Genomic DNA, 19426 nt, shown 5'->3' on the forward strand with positions numbered 1-19426 from the left:
ATTTAGGCTCCAAATTTGATCCAATATGCCATGTAGGATGCCTAGTAGGATTAGAATTGGTCTCCACATATTGAAATTGATTGAAATAGTCAAAGTTTGCTTGAAATGCAACTAAAACCACCTTTCAGCGCCATATATGCAAAACCGGCCAATGTTGGAAGCTTGGACACCATTAGGCATGCTTTTATGCTCTTACCTTTGCTGTAACATGATTTTGCGACCTCTTCAAAAGCTCAAGCATGCTCATAGGTTTCCAATCTCGCCCCTTGCTGCTTGGAACCTTCAAATGCACCGAAACAGCTTTTCGGGTCCATTTCCATCTTTAAAACCTAGATATTCAGCACAGGCTTAGATTCTTTTGGTATTATTATGCCTTCTTGAGAATTAATTACAACTTATATGAAACTAATAAGATTGTCTTTAAACCTCTTAGCTTGTGCCCTAATAATTGGTCCAGTCTTTCGGTATATAGGATCAACACCCCAGTAAGTAGGTGATTGTGCTGGTGGATTCTCATCACCCCTTTGGGAATTTCTACCTCTATCACTTGCACTTTCTCCAGATCCACATTTTATAATATAAATAAAAAATCAGATCTCATATTCATTTTCCTTATTACAATGTTAAAGCCATAGTCTCCTAAAAAGATAAATAAAATAAAAATAAAGGGCTAAAATAGAATCAAATGTTTTAATCAATTTAATTACTTCTCTAGAAAGTATAATCTTAACAAATTCCTTGCTTCAGTACATACAAACACTCATTTAAATGTTGCCTTTCTTCTAAAAAAGAAAAAAAAAATTATTATGTTAGAAAAATTGCTTTGAAGCTTGTGGTCTATCCATAAAGTTTTACTTTTCACAAAATGATAATTAAAATTTAATTAAAAAGAATTACCCATTAATCATAACACAAAGTCATCCATTTCATGTCTCTCTTTTATGACTTTCTCTTCAAAGAAGTCCACTTTATTTCCATTTTTTATTTTCTTTCGAAGTCCAGTAAAAAAAAAATATATATTGCATAAAAGGAATTTCTCATATGCTCTCCTCTGATCTTAAACAACACCTTTCTTCCAACAAAATGATAGCAAAAGAAACCACCACCCATGGATGATATGAAGAAGAAGAAGAAGAATAAGAAGAAAAATAGATGGATTTGCAGTGATTACATAACCTTTGCCTCTGCACTGCGTGGATGATATGAAAGAAAAGGGGAATCTTTACCTCTACAATGCATGAATAATCTAAAGAAGAGGAAGTGAATGGATGAGGTGGATTATGGGTGTGAAAAGACTTCCTTTGCCTTTTCATTAAGGTCATGTGAGTAGCACATGCACACCTGTTAATGATTTCAATGAAAATTCAAAAAGGATCACCAATGCATTTTTTTATTTGTTCAAGGTGCAAAATGCCAAACACAATTGTTTAGGATGCAATGTGCAAAAGATAACATAGTACAGGGTGCTGTTATATCAATATCTCTAAATAAAATTATCAATTAAATATGTAAATAGAATGATCATCCAAAAAGTGAAGAAGAGGCCTAATACTTGCGATGAATTTATTAAAAAATTTCCAGGTAAAATTAATTTCATGACATTTCTTTTATCATTGACTATGTAAGAGTAATATAGCATATATTTTACTCTCTAGTTGTACTGATTGTTTTCTTTCCATCACTAATTACAAAACCTACACCTCGAGATTCTACCTACAAACCAAAATGACTTAATATACCATTTTATTATACTGTTGCTCCAAAATAATAATAATATAAACTACTACTGTGATGACCAATATGGGTAACTATATGGTATTGGTAGGCTACCTGATGTCGATTTCCACATGGCTTAAGTATGGATTAGGATATTCAAATGTAATGATAGCCACCCTTATAATGCCAAGGCCTTTTTGGAGTGGTTGACTTCAGAGTTTAAAAGAACTTCAAAGTTAAGTATATTTAGGTAAGAGTAGTCTAAGAATAGGTGACCTTCTAAGAAGCTCTAAACCATATCTAGTATAGTGGCTAAATTGTGGATAATATTGGCAAAGAGTAACATGTCTGCCAATAGTGGTAGGGTGTTGCGAATGGTATCAGAACCTATACTCTGCCAGAAGTATACCAGCAAGGATGCTCGACGAAAATGTGTCAGCAAGGATGCTAGGCCATAGGGGAGTGGATTGTGATCACCAACATGGGCGAGTATGGGGAACTAATGGGCTACTTGGTGTCCATCCTAAATCGTCCAAGTGTAAATCAAGGAATGATTCAAATACACTGATATTCACTCTGATAACACCAAAGATTTTTTAGAGTGGTTAGCTTCAGGGTTTGAAACAATTTCGAAGTTAAGTGTGTTCAAGCGAAAATAGTCTAAGGATAGTGATCTCGTGGGAAGCTTTGAAAAAAAACACCCCATGCCTAAGTGTGTTCAGGGGGGTGGATTGTGATGACCAACATGGGCGAGTGTGGGGAACTAATAGGCTATTTGATGTCCATCCCACATCGTTCAAGTGTAGATCAAGGAATGGTTTAAATACAATGATAGTCAATCTCATAAAACCGAACCTTTTTTAGAGTGGTTACCTTCAGGGTTTGAAACAATTTCGAAGTTAAGTATGTTCAAGCAAGAATAGTCTAAGGATAGTGATCTCGTGGGAAGCTTTGAACAAAAAATCTCATGCCTAATATGGTGGCTAAATTGGGAACAATATTGGTAGAAAGTGACAGATCTGTCAATGATGGTAAAGTGTTACAACTAAATTATTAGAGATCTTTCATTCACACCACACTAAGTAAAAATACAATAGATTAATCATAGAATTGCTTATAAAAGCCAATTAACTAATTATGATAATAAATTTAGTACAATGTCATAATTAACATTATTAGCATTCAATAAAAGAACCACAATGCTTTTGGGGTGAGAAGGTTATGACCAAGAGCAAGCTAGCTTGAAGTGTTAGCAACAAGCAAGCTTTTGGTGATGCTCTTGGGAATGGTTGTGTGTGAGTTGTGTTTTTAGGTTTTGGTTATGGTGTTTTCTGGTTTTTAGGGTTCCTAGAGTGTTCTAAGGTGTTGAAGAAGAGATAAGAAGAAGGGGACCACGTTGCTTTTGAAAAATGAGGCTTGGATCTTTAGCCATTTCATTCATTTTGTAATATAAGCTTGAAATTACAACTAGTTCACACATGCCAAGCATGTGAGCTTACAAAATGAGTAAAGTATTTGAAATTTAAAAAAGTAAAATGGTCAACACCTAACTTTTCATACACAAAAGAGTCAAAAACCAGCTGCAACATGTCTATTCCAAATATAGTAAAAAGTGGCACATGGTTTTGAACTAAGTTCCTATTGTTTAACTAGTTTGGGTAAACAACCAAACTAGCTTCACCTACTAGTTCCCCTTTGTATCTGCTTATGAAACTTGGTTTGAAGCATCCTTGGTCATCAATAAATATTGTTCCAAGAGCTAGGAAAGTTCTGGAACCGGATCATGGGCCAAACAGCTCCAAAACTGGCCCATACTCTGCATACTGGGCCCATCAGATACAGCAATCTGTTTGGAATAGAAAATGGACTTTCCCATGTCATTTTGACCTGAAATTTGAACCAGAGTCTTCTATATATGTCTGTAGACATCCCTCAAAATGTCAGCCCAAAAATCCATTTGCAACCTGAGATATAAGATAAATAGTGGAGCTATGTTGCTGGAAATTATGAATCCAGCACCATAGGCATTTCAAGCATAACATTCCTACTCTTTTGTGCATAATTTTGCCTATAATTTTGCATACATAACTTAGGCACAAAACATTATCAAAATATACCTTGCATAAATTAAAACATACAAAAAAATATAAACTCATAAAAGGAAAGGATTTGATACCAAGGTGTGCATGCTAGCCGGTGACATGCACCATCAAGTGGCAAAATTGCCACACTTCAACAAATGCTACAAACCAGAAGAAAACTATAAACACCAAAACTTGATAGATATTTAACCTTCCTTTATAATCATATGCCAACTCTTTACGTGGTGAATGCTGACAAAGCCAATAAATAAAATGCTAGAACAACCTTAAAAAAAATGAAAAAAATAAAAAAAAAAAAGAGGGAAGAGGGGTGAATACTTGGGGGTACTCGGTGGGTTAACTTAGAAAAAATATTTATAATAATAATAAATAATTGAAAGAGAATGAAGAGACCGAATCCCAATTAGGTCGACACTCCTTGATCAAACCCACATTAATAGCTAAAAGGCAATAAAAAAATTAAGAAAATTACAAAGTTCCAGGAAAACAAAAGAAGCTAAAAAAAACCAACAAACTGGCAAGGGATTAAGCATAAGCTTAATACAAAAACAAAAAGAATAAAGCCCAAGTAAATCATCAAAATGAGCAGCTAAATTATAATTTGGGAGATAAAACTGCCAATTAGCTGAAAAGTCCAATGTAGCAACTTCAGAAAGAAGATTTTCACTCAGCTCCCTTCCCTATAAATATGAAAGATTCAAAAATTAATCATGAAAATGAAATGCTAACAAACTGACCAAGGGGCTCTAAACCTCCAAGCAACCTGTAGAAAATATCTATAAGAATAATGAATAAAATAAGAATAATGATAATGTTGGCGATAGTAATAAGGATGATAATAGTAATAAAAACAATATAAGTTTATAAACAAAATTAAATATAAAGGTCTTCAAAATATAAATTTGAATCAATAGCCCAAACATTTAAATTCTCAAATACCAAAACTAATCAGGCATTTCTTTTCTGAAAAGTAAAATATAGCTATACCCTTTACATAGCGAAGGTATCTCCATGTTAAGCGACGTTTCGCCGAGCAAGTTTAGACTGTATCATGAATCATCCTGAATCAAGTTTACACCCCTACCATTGTCTTTGGTTGGCTAGACCAAGCTAGTAAGTTTGAGCCTCAATCTTTCATAATCCAAATTAAATAAAGGCTTATTTACAATGATACCCCCTAATCTTTAGGGTTTGTTCTACTTTATTCCTAAACTTATGAAAATGGTAGAATTGCCTTCTATAATAGTGAAATGTTGCCACAATACTCCCTACCTTCAGTTCCCATCTAGTTTTGTCATCTTCTTACCCATGTTCAGTGCACATGCCTTGCCAAAAACTAAAACAAGGTTATTTTTGTCTTTGTTGCCCTCCATCTCTTTCTTTCCCTCTCTTGCTCCCTTTCTTCGCCATCTCCACAAACCCACTACCACCACTACCATATCAGAAACTATAACCACCATCGCATCAAATACCCACCACTCCACCTTTATTATCAAAAATCATTACCACCACGAACTCTGCCTATGAAAGTGAAACATTATGGTCCTAATAATCCATTTCCAAGTTTCAATCTTCCATCCAATCTCTCTCCTCCATCTTTTCTCTCCTCCATCATAAACAATCCCACTCTTTCTCTCTTTCATGATCTTAAATCCCCTCCCTCCTTTTCCAACCTTACTTCGGTGTTACCGGAACAACCTTTGCTGCTGGTTCTATGATACCTTCTGTTGTAGTGACCCTTCCCCCCAATTTGTTTTACTCCCCTCATCCCTGCCATCACTGATCACTTGAACTTTATTATGGTAAGATTTATGAAATCCCCATTGTTTACAGCAAATGGGCAATTATAATATTAATTTTTTATATAACTAAATTAAGAAGTAAAAAATAAAGTTTTGAGATCCAATTTGAAAGGCTATAAAATTACCTGCATTTGGTTAGTAAGAAGAATGAGAAAGCTTTTGATATTGAAGTTACAGACACCCATTTCGTATTTTGCAAGACTTGAAATGGATTTAAGGAGTTATAATTTGAATTTTTAATTTATTGATCATCAATTCATCATATACCATTATCATCATATAGCTTTAATAGCCGATTAATTAGCTAGTCTCAAGATTTTACCACTAATTGGGCCACATCATACGGGATAATTGAAAGATGCCTACTTACTAAATTGGGAGAGTATACATTGTGTTTGAAAGCTAACTAACCCAACTCCTAAATAAAAAATTATATGCTGAGTTTTAACATTTTGTTAAATATCTATGAGAAGGGTCAGTAAACACCTATTGCAGGTTCAAGTTCTAGACAGTGTGGATGGTAGCTTGCTAGAATAAATTGCATAATTCGATCCATATCTTGAGGTTTATATATGAAATTGAACTTTAATCACAAGATCTCTAATTAAGGAAAGAAAAACTGAGATGAGAGGTGGAAAGAGAAAAAGCATAAAAGGAAGATCTAAATTAATAGAGAGAAGGAGAGAGGAGGCAGATGTGGAGGTTAAGATATTTTTTAAGGCAATTTTCTTCACAATTTTTTACAGTGTTTAAACAATCCCAAAGATTGGGGGTATTGTTACAAATAAACCTTAAATAAATATCCACAATCAATGATATGTCATATTAGTCATATGATATTCACAGCCCATAGACATCTTGTGCTAGAATCTATTTCACAATAATAATCATGCTCGTAAAAATATTCAACATAGCAAGGGCATACCATAAATAATACATTTCCAAAACCACACAATAGAGCTTAAAATACCATTATACTTTATATACCAAAGTAATTAAATTCTTTAGGCAATTTCAATTCGACAATGATAAATTAAATATTATTATTTTATTAAATATCCCACTCACAAATATAGCAACCCCTAGATCGATTCCATATGCTGCTCTCATTAGGCTCCTATGTGTAGTGTTTCTTCTTTTGAGAAGTTACAAAAATAGTATTAAATATTTTTTCAATATATAATAGCGTTACCAATAAAATAATTACACATATGCCTACCAAAATATAAATTTAACAATTCCACATCACTTACCATGTCACCAAACAAAACCATGTCAACGTAACACGTTGTGTACCATGTCATCTATGCTTACCCCATCATCACCCATGTCATGTTAGCTTGCCATATTAGTGGGCACTCCCCCACCTAACCCAATCTGAACAGTCAATAAATTCATAATTTCCTATTAGAAATAAAATAAAGTAGCATGATTTTAGAATTTCTTACATGGAAGAACACAAAGTCTCAATTCATAAACAACTTTGCTGAGAACCCCTTCCCCCCAAAAATCCAAAAATCAAGGCTGGTGGTTATCCTTTTTCATTTCCACTCCTCTAGGTTTCAAAAATTAAACCAATTTCACATGCAAAACCAAATCAAATTCTCACCATAACTACAAATTTCAATTCACTAATATCCATTATCATCACCATCAACCTCTACGGTTACTGGTAAGCTTGCATGTGCAGGTTTTATAGCTACAGCAGTCCAAAGCTTGCCCAAACCTCCAACCCATTTCCAAAACATTCCAATCTCCACCAAAGATATATGCATCTTGTCAAACTTCACCATCTCAACCCAAAACCAACAATTTCAAAGAGTCCTACCTAGATTTTTCATCAGTGGCAAGATTTGATGAATCTAAGTTATTAAACTTTGAACCCAACGATAGAAGCCTTGAATTTGGTCCTCAAATCTTACATGCGGCTTTGAATTCTAAAACTAAGCTAACATGGAGAATAAAAAGTCAAAGCTAAGCTTAAATCCGCTACCAGAATAACAACTCCGTTGAAGGTTTTTTTAGCTAGATGAATTGGTCATGTAATTTTTTAATGTGAAATTTTAAACAAAATTGAGTTTGGAGGGTTGGTTAGCTTAAGAATTTAGGTTGTTAAAGGTTTGGGGTTGGGAAGAAGTTGGGGATTGGCTAAGTTCCTCTCATCTCAATGACAATCCGCCCGTACCCATACAACCAACTACTTGCTGAGATGCTGATATTGTGCAACTAAAGATAGGACCAATTACTAGAGTTCAAGCTAAGAGGTTTAAGAACAATCTTGTTATCTTCATACAAAGAGTAATTAAATCTCAAGAAGGTGTATTAATATCATAAGATTCTAAGCTCATGCTGCGCATCTAAGTTGGGAAGGCAGAAATGAACCCAATAAGCTATTTTGGTGCATTTAAGGACTCCGGGCAGCAAGGAGTAAGTTTGTGAGTTTATGAATGTGATTGAGCTTAAAAAGAACTAATAAAATCAGGCCAAGGTAGAAGCAAGGGCACCCAAGCATGTCATTAGTGTCCAAGCCTCTACATTGGTCGGGTTTTCTTGTTTGGTGTTGGGAAGGAGCTTACTTGCATTTTAAGCAAGTTTTGATTCTTCCAATCAATGCAACATGTGAGGACCAGCTTTAATCCTACTAGGCATCTTACATGGCAGTTGGATCAAATTTGGAGTCTAAACTAGCTGGAGATTGGACAAAGACAGCTTAGTTGGAAAGATAGTCAACTACTTTCCAAATCTGGAATTTTGACTTTTAAATTAGGAAATAGTCTTTTGTTTTGATTTTTATTTAATTATTTGCTGGAAAAATTAATTTAAAAATGTTGAATTTTAATATTTTTTATTGTAACTTAATTAATCCCTCTTTCAAAATTAAGGAATTAATTAATACAAATTAGAATAGGAAAGACTTAGAAAATTTGGCAATTTCCTTTTATTCATTATTATTGGCCGAATTTTTCTCATTGTTTTAGAGATTTACTTTTTGTGACTTTAGCCTATTTAAAGGCTTATTTCTTAATAAACAGAACCTCATTGATCATTCAAAAAAATTACAGTGAGAAAGATTTCTTTTTGTTCTCTTCGAATACCTAAAACACCGAATAGAGAATGTGTATTTTAGTTTGACTTATCAATAGAACAATCGATAACCTATTGTGGTGTCTTCATCATATAATAAGGTTTCTAATCACAAGTTGATTAGGGATCAAGGTGACCATTTGAATCGGAACTTAATTTCAATCTGGGCTAATTTAATACGGGTTTAGAAGCAAGTCGACCTAGATTCATATCAATCTCTCCCTCTTTGATGTTCTTGACAAGAAAGGAATAAGAAATAAGAATGAAAGAATAGACATAATGTTAAACTTAAGTAGAAAGCTATGGAAATTTTGTGAAGTCCCATTACTTGGACCATTTTTACCATGATGCTCTTACATAAACCTCATCTTCCAATAATGCTTAAAGGTAAAATTGTCCTTTCGTAATTAATTTCTACTAAAGTTCCAAGTAAAATAGCTAGTGGCGTTAGTTTTAAAAAATAAATTTGGTAGTTAATTTGCTTTTAGAAAATTTAAAAAATTTCAAGAAGTTTAGAAATTCCACTACTTAAACTTTATGTTGAACTAATAAACATTTTATTTGAGTTTTAAATCTTCTAATTAAAAATTTTAAGGTGTTACAGTTCTACCCCCTTTAAAATATATGTTGTCCTTGAAATTTTTCTTTACCTGAATAAATAAGGATAAAGTTCTCGCATCTCATTTCTTTTTCCCATGTTGCTTCTTTTGCAGTATGATTTTTGCACAACACGTTAACCAATGGAATGGTCTTGTTGCGAAGTACTTTATCTTTGTTATCTAGAAACTGGTTACTCCTCATAGGTTATTTCTTCATGAACTTTGATGGGGAAATTCTCCATAATATGGGACAGGTTAGGCACATTTTTTCATAACATTGAAACATAGAATACGTCATGTATTCTTGCCTATTCCGATGATAGAATAAACTTGTATGCAACAGATCCAACCCATTCAAAAATTTTGAAAGGTCCTACATATCAAACACTTAGTTTTGTCGCTTCCCAAATTGCATTATCCCTTTCCATGGAAGGAAATGTAGAAACACTTGATCAACAACCTCAAATTCTAAATCCTTCCTTCGTACTACATAGAACTTTTGTTGACTTTGGACAACATTTAAATGCTTTCTTGTGATCTGGTCCTTTTCTATGGAATCCTACATCATGTCTCACCTATAAATTTGTCTTTCCCCAACTTCATTCTAATATATTGGGGTTCTACATTTCCACCCATATAAGGCCTCAAATGGAGCGATCCCAATACTCAACTAATAGTTATTGTTGTATGCAAACTCAGTTAAGGGCAAGTATTCATCCTAGTTTCCCCTTAGTTCCATCACATGGATCCTTAACATATCCTCCAATATTTGAATTGTAAAATTTATTTACTTATCAACCTACAAGTGGAAAGTAGTACTGAAATATATTTTTGTCTTCAAAGCCTTTTGCAACATAGGCCAAAAACTTAAAGTAAACTATGGTCCCAATCCAACACAATTATCATTGGCATTCCATGTAAGCTTACAATCTTGTCCACATAGATTTTTACAAGCCTTTTCTAGTTTTTAAGTCTATCTTTGGTTAGAGGTAGTCCCATGTTAAAGTGTATAGCAATATTTTCCAATTTCCATTTTGGAATTAAAAGTGGTTGTAGAAGTCATATTGGCTTCATGTGCATGCTTTAACTTCTTAACAAGCTAAACAATTAATTATAGATCTTGATATCTCTTTTCATGCCCTAACCCAAAAATGCTATTTTAAAGTTCAATCCATGCTAGTGCTCCTTGAATGCAACGCATATGCCAAGCTATGAGTGTCATCTAGAATTTTCTTTGTAATGTTTTCCAAATTAGGCATGCAAAGATGACCTCTAAACAAAAAGCAATCATCCTTAGAAATGAACAAGCATGTTTTAAGAACTTTTATTTCTTTGGAAAATTTCCATAATCTTTAGTCCACACTTTATTCTTCATGCTTTTGATCTAGGTTTCACTTTGATTCTTGCTAGTAAGACTACTATTTACTATTAGATTTACCATAAAAGCTTTCAAGGGTAGATGTACTAGTTTTTTTGTTTAATGCATTTACAACCACATTTGCTTTTCCAGGGTGATAATTGATATTGTAGTTGCAGTCCTTGATCAGTTTGATCCATTTTCATTGTCTCAAGTTTAAGTCCCTCTAGGCAGGCTTTTATGATCTGTTAGATCTGACATATTTCCTCACACAGGTAATGGCTTTAAATTTTTTGTGCAAAAACCACTACAGCCAATTCCAAGTCATGAGTGAGATAGTTCATTTCATGTTTCTTAAGTTATCTTGATGCATAATCCATTATTTTTCTTTGTTGCATAAGCACACATCCCAAGACTTGCTGTAAAGCATCACAATAAATTTCAAAACCTCCATTTCCTGAGGGAAAGTAAGTATTGAAACTCTTGTGAGTCTTTTTCTTTAATTCCTAAAAACCATCTTCAAACTTTGTTATCCATTCAAATTCGATATCTTTCCTGGTTAACTTGGTTAAGGGAATGGCTAATTTAGAATATCTCAATCACAAGTCAATTTTGGATAAGACTTTCAATTCTTGTAGTTGATAAAAAATGTTATATATACATGGAATAGGGTACTTATTACACATAGTGAACTTATTCAGTTGTTGGTAGTCAATGCAAAGTCTCAAGGTCTCATCCTTCTTTTCAATAAAGAGCATAGGTGCACCACAATACAAAACACTAGGATAATAAATCTCTTGTTGACTAACTCTCGCAATTACAATTTGAACTGTCTCAACTCCACCAGGTTCATTTGATAAAGAGCCATGGATATTGAAGTTGAACCTAACATCAAATCAATAATGGATTATATTTCCCTTTGAAGGAAGACTAGTTAAATTTTAAAGAAATATATTAGGAAGTTGTTTGCTATTGGTATCTAACCTAGCTTCACCTTTTTTTTTTTTTTTTTAGCATTAAAAACATAAGCCAAATAGGCTAGGCATCCTTTCCTTATCAACATTTTAGCCAAGAAAGTGGACATAAAACAAGGCGAACAATTTTGATGCTTTCATTTCACAATTGATCGATTAGGTCTTGCTAAAGTAACTTCTTTCATCAGACAATTTATTGAAGCATGATTTCGAGCTAATCAATCCATCCTTATAATAGAAGTGAAATCTTTCACATGTAGGGTATTAAATTTGCTTCAAATTCTAGTCTTTTATTATAATTGGGCAATCTTTAAACACTAATGCTATAATTAGAGATTTCCCTGTCGGTGTGGTCACTACCAATTCACAATCTAAGGGTTCTAAAACATTATTTGAGTATTATACAAAATGAATAGATAGAAGAAAATATGTAGCACCCAAATTTAATAGTACATAAGCATTTTGATCGAAAATAGAAAGTATATGTACTACCACTTCGGGTGTGGCGTGCATAAACTTTCCCTTGCTCATAAAGTCTCTTAGTTTGTCCTCCACATCTACTATCATTAGCCTTGCTCATATTAGCTAAAAATTCTAGATTTCTTGCAGTCTTGCAATTTCCTTAATATTGAGCCTGTCTTGTATCATGGCCATAACTTTTTCCTATTTCTCCATAATATGAGCTACCTGCTTATAGCATCATTGGCAATTTTTCTTAGCATGTCCCATCCATCCACATATAAACCACACTATATCTCTCAATTGAAAAATGTCGGGGTGACATCTATTATGAGTCTTACAAGGTTGCATTCCTTCTTTACTATCTTGTTCTTATCGAAAATTGCGATCATGTCTCTCAGTTGACAAATGTGGGGTTGACATCTATTATGAGTCTTACAAGGTTGCTTTCCACCTTTACAATCCTGATCTGATTGAAAACTGTGATCATATATTCCCCTATTGCTAGTAGCTAACATGCAAATGGTGCTGTGATTGATATTTTGATTCTGTCTTTAATATTCTTCTAACTGTATCTTGAATGGCTTCCACCTTGCTTAAGAGATCTTTCATTCCTTCAAGGGGATCTAAATGAATGTCCTGTTAGAGAATCATGGTAAGGTGCCTTGGCCGAAGGTTCACTTTCTTAGTTTGTTTTTGTATTTTGTTTTGTAATTTTTTAAAGCCAATTTTTGCATAATCTAGGCTTGTTAAGTTGGTGCACAAAGATAGAAAAATGTGTTAATTAATGTGTATTAGTCAAATTAGGATTTTAGGAAACCTAAGCACCTTGATGACATGTAAAGCACCTTGGTAACGAAAATGATGACATGGAAGCTGCTTGGTGATATGGAGGTTTACCATTCGGCCAACATCTCCTCCAATCCATGTGAAGACATGTGGCATCATACATGAGGACTACTTCAATATGAAGCACTCAATGAGGCAGCAACACTTGTTAACAACCTAAAAAGCATGTGATGAAGTTACCTTTACATGTGTTTTTTTCACCATGAAGGACTTGTAATGTATTAATGTATAGAACTGGCCATGGTGTGCTTTCACACCTCTTTTGTATGCTATAAATATGTATAACATTCTAATAAATAAAATGAGTTGATTTTTGGAGAAAATACCTTAGTTTCCTTTTGAAACCAAGAGAAGCTCAAAACCGGCTTTGTTGGAAAAAAATTCTAGCAACTTATTCAAACAAAGCCAAGTACAACACCATTCAAAATCAATTTCTAGCAATTTATAAACCCTATTGTCTTTAGTTTTACCTTGCCCTAACATTTCAAATTGGTATTAGAGCTTGGTTTCATCAATCCTTTGTCAAAATCGAGTGAAAACTCAAAGAACACCAACTGATTTAAATGGCTTCTTCTCATTTTTCAGCACCTTCACCTCCTATCTTTGATGGCCAAAACTATACTGTTTGGGCAATCAAAATAAAAGCCTATCTTCAAGCCTATGATATTTGGGAGCTTGTTTGAAGTTGACTATGAAGTAGAACCATTAAAGGCAGGAGCTAATGTGAACCAAATTAAGCTCTGTAGTAAAGAAGTTGTAACTGATGAAATCTTTACAAGAATGATGACTTACACAACACCTAGATAAGCTTTGGAAAGGCTTCAAGAAGAGTTTCAAGGAAGCTCAAGATCAAAACAAATGTAGCTGCTTAATCTTAAAAGAGAGTTCGAGAACTTGAAGATGCAAGAGCATTAAACCGTGTAGGAGTTTAGCAACAAACTTATGAAAATTGTGAATCTAATTTGGCTATATGGTGAGGTTTTTCAAGATAAAAGGATTGTTGAAAAGATCCTTATATGTCTTCCAGAGAAATATGAAGCAAAGATTTCATCTTTGGAGGAAAAAAGAGACCTTTCACAGGTTACAATTGCTGAATTGATCAATGCCTTACAAGCCACGGAACAAAGGAGGAATCTTTGGCTACAAGGTGAATCTAGCTTAAGTGAAGCGACCTTTGCATCAAGTAACAGAGGCAAGGAGACCACCAACCAAAATGGTAGAACAAGCGGATTTATGATCTTTGCACAATATGCAAGAAACAAGGACACATGGCCAATATATGCTGATGGAGACTGAATGCTCAATGCAAAATATGTTGAAATGTGGTGATCTTGCCACAATGTGCAAGGTAGTTCGGTTACACTTGCACTCTTTGTTTTGCAACATCAAAGACCAAACATTATTTATGTTTATGCGTTTTATTTTATCTTGTAATATTTAAGAACAATATCTTTTTTGTAATGCCCTAAGCTCATTAACTAAAGCTTAGGGCCTTTTTGTCTAGTTGCTGAAATTCTATTTCCAGCAACATAAGTTCACTTCCTTGGATGCCGTTTGAAGAAGGTTTGGGATTTGGATATGAATTTTGGATATAATAAGCTAGAAATCCAGAGGCAGCAGCATAAAAAAGAATTTCCTAATTTGGAGCTGGGAAGGCTGAGTTAAGCCCTAAACAATCTGACCCTTGTGCAGTTTTGTTGCTCAAAAAATTGGGCAAAACTGCCTCGGGTTTGATTATTTTTGAATGGGAAAATGGACTTTGTTTTATCTGTTTTTTGGCTAGAACATAGTTTAATATTCAAAAAGGCTTCCCTCCAATTTTCAAGTCAAATGAAGCTGGTTTTCGAATTCAAATTCCTTAGACAAGCCGAACTGCCCATTAAAGAAGGTTTCTTGCATGCCCAGCACATTGATTAGCGTTAGTTGAGGTAGTTTGGCTTGGTTGGTTACTTTTAATGCTTTTATATTTATTGCTCAATATGGCAGCATGTCTTATTGCCTTTTTGATGTATTTAAAAGTATGAAAATTGTAATGAGAACAAGAGGAAGTAATATTCAAAAAAACAAATTTTGAAAAAACAACAATTTAGGCTCTCTCTCTCTCTCAACTCCTACATTTGTTTTCTTCTTCTTCCCAAAAGCTAACAACCTTCTTAAGAACCCCAAACCACCATTAAAACCAGAAACAAAACCTTAACAAACCCAAAAAAAAAAAAAAATCAAGAACCAAGAACCAACAACAATCATTCTTGACTAACACCTTGAATGGTTGTGCTCTAAGGTACAACAACATAAACCTACACCAAATTCCATCAAAATATGCAAGCAATTAGGTCATATGGAGAAAGTTTGCAAGCAAAGTAACATGACTCAAGAGGCAAGACAAGCACAAGAACCCATGGTATCAAGCGAAGAGCATGAACACACCTTCACAGCAACTTGCAACCTAGCACGCACAACCAAAGATTCTTGCATCTTGGACAGTGGATGTACAAATCATATGTGCAATAACCATGACCTATTTGTAAAGATTAATCCAAAATTGCAATAAAAATCACGGCAACAAATGGAAAAATCATGGAACACAAGGAAAAGGAGATTTGGTCATTAAAACACCAAAAGGTACAATTTTAATCATCAATGTCTTATATGTACTGAATCTGTCTGAGAATTTATTAAGTGTGCCATAACTTGTGAAGAAAGAATACACTTTGAAGTTCTTAGATACATGTTGTGAAATATCTAGGGATGGAAAAGTTTTATTACTTATCCATATGAAAGATAATAGCCTTGTGATTGATTTCAATCAAACAAAATCAATTGGCTATGAGCATTAAAGTCCAAGAAGATTCAAAATTATGGCATAAAAGGTTCGATCACTACAACTATGCCACCATAAAGCAAATGCAAACTCAACAAATCATTGAGAACTTACCACAAATCCATGAGATTGAAGCCAAACATGTTAACTTAGCAAACTCAAAAGACTACCATTTCTTGACAACAGTCAACAAAGCAAAGAAAAAATACAATTGGTACACTTGGATTTATGTGGACCAATGAATGAAACAACTTATCAGGGCAGGAGGTATTATGTCATTTTCATTGATGATTATTCATGGAAATGTTGGATTTACTTCTTCAAACAAAAATCAGAGGTAGCAGCCAAGTTTGAAGAGTTCAAAACACTTGTGGAAAATTAAGCTCAAACAACCATCAAGGTAATCCAAACACCAATGATGGTGAGTACATTTCTAAAGCTTTTCAAGATATTTGCAAGCAAATTGGCATTATACATCAACTCACAACTCCATACACACCATTAAAAAAAAATGGAGTTACTGAAAGGAAGAATAGAACCATCATGGAGATGTTAAGATGCTTGTTGTTCTAGAAGAGGTTACCAAAGAAATTTTAGGCCGAAGCTTCCACCACAAGTATATATCTTCTAAACCAACTTCCAAGTAAGGCAATTGAATCCGAAACTCCAAATGAATTATGGTATAGCTTTAAACCTTCAATTTCTCATTTAAAAGTCTTTGAAAGTATTTGGTACATGCATATACATGACACAAAGAGGCCTACGCTATACAAAAAAAGCAAACATTGGCATTCTTGTTGGTTATAGATCGGTTTCAAAAGGCTATAGAATATATGATGTGTCAAAGATGCAGGTTGTTGTTTCTAAAGATATTGTCATAGATGAGAACTGATATTAGAGTTGGAAAGAACATAAAGTGGAAGCAAACACTTATGTTCAATCAAGAACTCCTTCCACTGATCAAAGTGACCTTGATATTTTCAAGGGTGATGATGATAATGATGATCCGGCCAATGAAGACTATGTTAAGAAAAGAGGAAAAATATTTCCCAACATAGTGTTTTGGCTGGCCAATGAAGACTACAAGGATGGCAAAACCTGATCCAACAACATATAGTGAGGCCGCACAATATAAGGAATCGCAAACGACAATGAAGGAAGAGCTTTTCATGATAGAAAAGAACAAAACATGGAGCTTGGTGCTGAGACTAAAGAAAGGACATGTTATAGTTGTTAAATGGGTGTGTAGATCCAAACTAAAATTTGATGGAACTTTAAACAAACACAAAGCTAGGCTGATTGTAAAGGGATATGTTCAACAATAGGGAATAAACTACATAGAAACCTTTGTACCGGTGGTAAGACATGAAACTATTTGGCTACTACTTTCATATACAGCAAAAAATTCTTGGAAAATATACCATGTGGATGTAAAATCAGCCTTTCTAAATGGTATATTAGAAGAAGAAGTTTATTGATGAGAATCCGCCTAAACCCACTCAACTAACTTCCCACTGGGGTGCAGATCCAAGACAGATGAAGACTGGACTGATCACTATAGCTTAAGCCAAGAGGTTTAAGGATAACCTAGCTGATTTTATAGAGGGAGTAATTAATTCTCAAAAGAGATTGTCAATACCCAAAGATACAAAGCCTGTTTTAAGCATCCAAATGGCAGAAGCCGTTACGGACCCATGTAGCTGTTTTAGTGCAAATATGGATTTCGGACAGCAATGAATGGATCCAGACTTCTTGGATTGAATGGATATTGCCAAGAGGCCACGGAATCATGTCAAGGTAGAATCAAAAGCATCTAAAACCAGCTTGTATGGACAACATCTCAATTTGGCCAAAAATTTGTTGCTTAGCCGCTGACTTTGACTTTTCTTCTTGTTCAAGCTAGTTTAACTTATTCCAATCAAGGGGAAACATGTTAGAATCATTATTAATCATATTTTTCATCCTATATGGAAGCTAATTTGGAGCTCAAATAAGCTGGACATTGGTCAAAGATATCTTAATAGTCAAACTAGTCAACTAGTTTTCTAATTTGATTTTAACTTTTTGTTTTAGGAAAAAAGTCTTATATTTGATTTCTATTTATTTATTTGCTAGAAAAATCAACCTAGAAAAGTTATTATTTTATTATTTTCATTGTAAATTAATTAATTCCTAATTCAAAATAAAAAATTAATTAATTTAAATTAGTTTAGGGAAGTAGGTGAATTTCGGCCAACGTGTTTCCTTTTCTCTTTGATGGTCGGTTTCAACCTAAATTTTTAGGGTTTAATTGTTTTGTGAATTTAGCCTATTTAAGGGTTATTTTTCAATGAGAATGCACCTTCAATATTATTCAGAAAATTAATTGTGAGATAGAATTCTCTTTATTCTCTTTGAACACCTAAAACACCATTAAAGAGTAAGTGTTTTAGTTGATTTATCAATAGGGCTTCCATAACCTATTGTGGTTTCTACATTATACCAAGGTTTCTACTCATAGGTTGATTAGGGATTAGGGTTTTTCCATAAGAACTTAAACTTAATTGAGATCCGGGCTAATATAATACTGGTTTAGGCTTGAGTCGACCTAGGTTCGTATCATTTGGTATCAGAGCAAAATTTTGTTCAGGTTTGATCTATCTTATTTGTTTTCTTTATTTTTGTGTTAATATACAATTTTAGCATTAGGTTAAGGTTGCTTCTATCATCATACACATTTTGCATTTAAAAAAAAAAAATTCATTCATAGCCGAAATTAGGTTCTTTGTTTTATCGTATTTTTGCTTACTAATTTGTTGGTTGTTTTTCATCTTTGTTCTCAGTAATTTAGTTTATTATTCATTTTTCTTTGCTGTGATCTTAAATAATTGCATTCATATATTTTAAAAAAAAAAAAAAAGAGAGGAATTGTGGCAACATATATAAATTTGCAAATTTGTATTTTCATTGTTGGTGGTCACGGGTTTGGTGGCATCTTGGTGTTGGATTTGCAACTTTGTTGTTAATTCTTGCTACTGCAGTTCAGTTCATATCTATGAGTTAAAAAAAAAAAAAAAAAAAGGAAGAAGAAAAGCTTGACAAAAGATTTTTTTTTTCACAAAAGGCCGATTTTGTTGAATTTGGTGTTGAAATTTGTTTGCTAGAAATCCCTTTAAACTGCTGAGTTATTGATAATTTATTCAATATTTGGAGTTACTGGAGATTTATTTTTGCTGCTGGATATTTTAATTTTGGATTCCAAATTAATTGGATTAAAAATTAGTTAAAGGATTTGATACAAAAACTTAAATTACAAATAACAACAACCAACACTATCCTACCTGTTTTGTTTGATTTGATTATTGTTTGTGTTTGAATTTCTTTCTCTATATTTTTTACTTCAATTATTGCTTCATTCATATTCTGGACAGCTTATATTTAATTCCAAAAATTTGCTTGTTGATTTACCTTGTTTTGGTTAGAAAAGCCAAGAACTAAGTTTTATTAATTCACTCAGTATTGCTTGCTTTTTGCTACTGTTTTGTTGATAAGTTTAGTTAAAACATACTTGTGATCTAATTGCTGTGTAGTGGGTGTTTTAATTATAACTTTAAGTGGAAAAAGGTAAGAGTGTGTGAGCTTAAAAGAGGGTCAAAAGCCGAAACTAATATGCAAACATGAGTG

This window comes from Ziziphus jujuba, chromosome 6 (assembly GCF_031755915.1).
Source record: "Ziziphus jujuba cultivar Dongzao chromosome 6, ASM3175591v1".
In the NCBI taxonomy this organism is placed as follows: Eukaryota; Viridiplantae; Streptophyta; class Magnoliopsida; order Rosales; family Rhamnaceae; genus Ziziphus; species Ziziphus jujuba.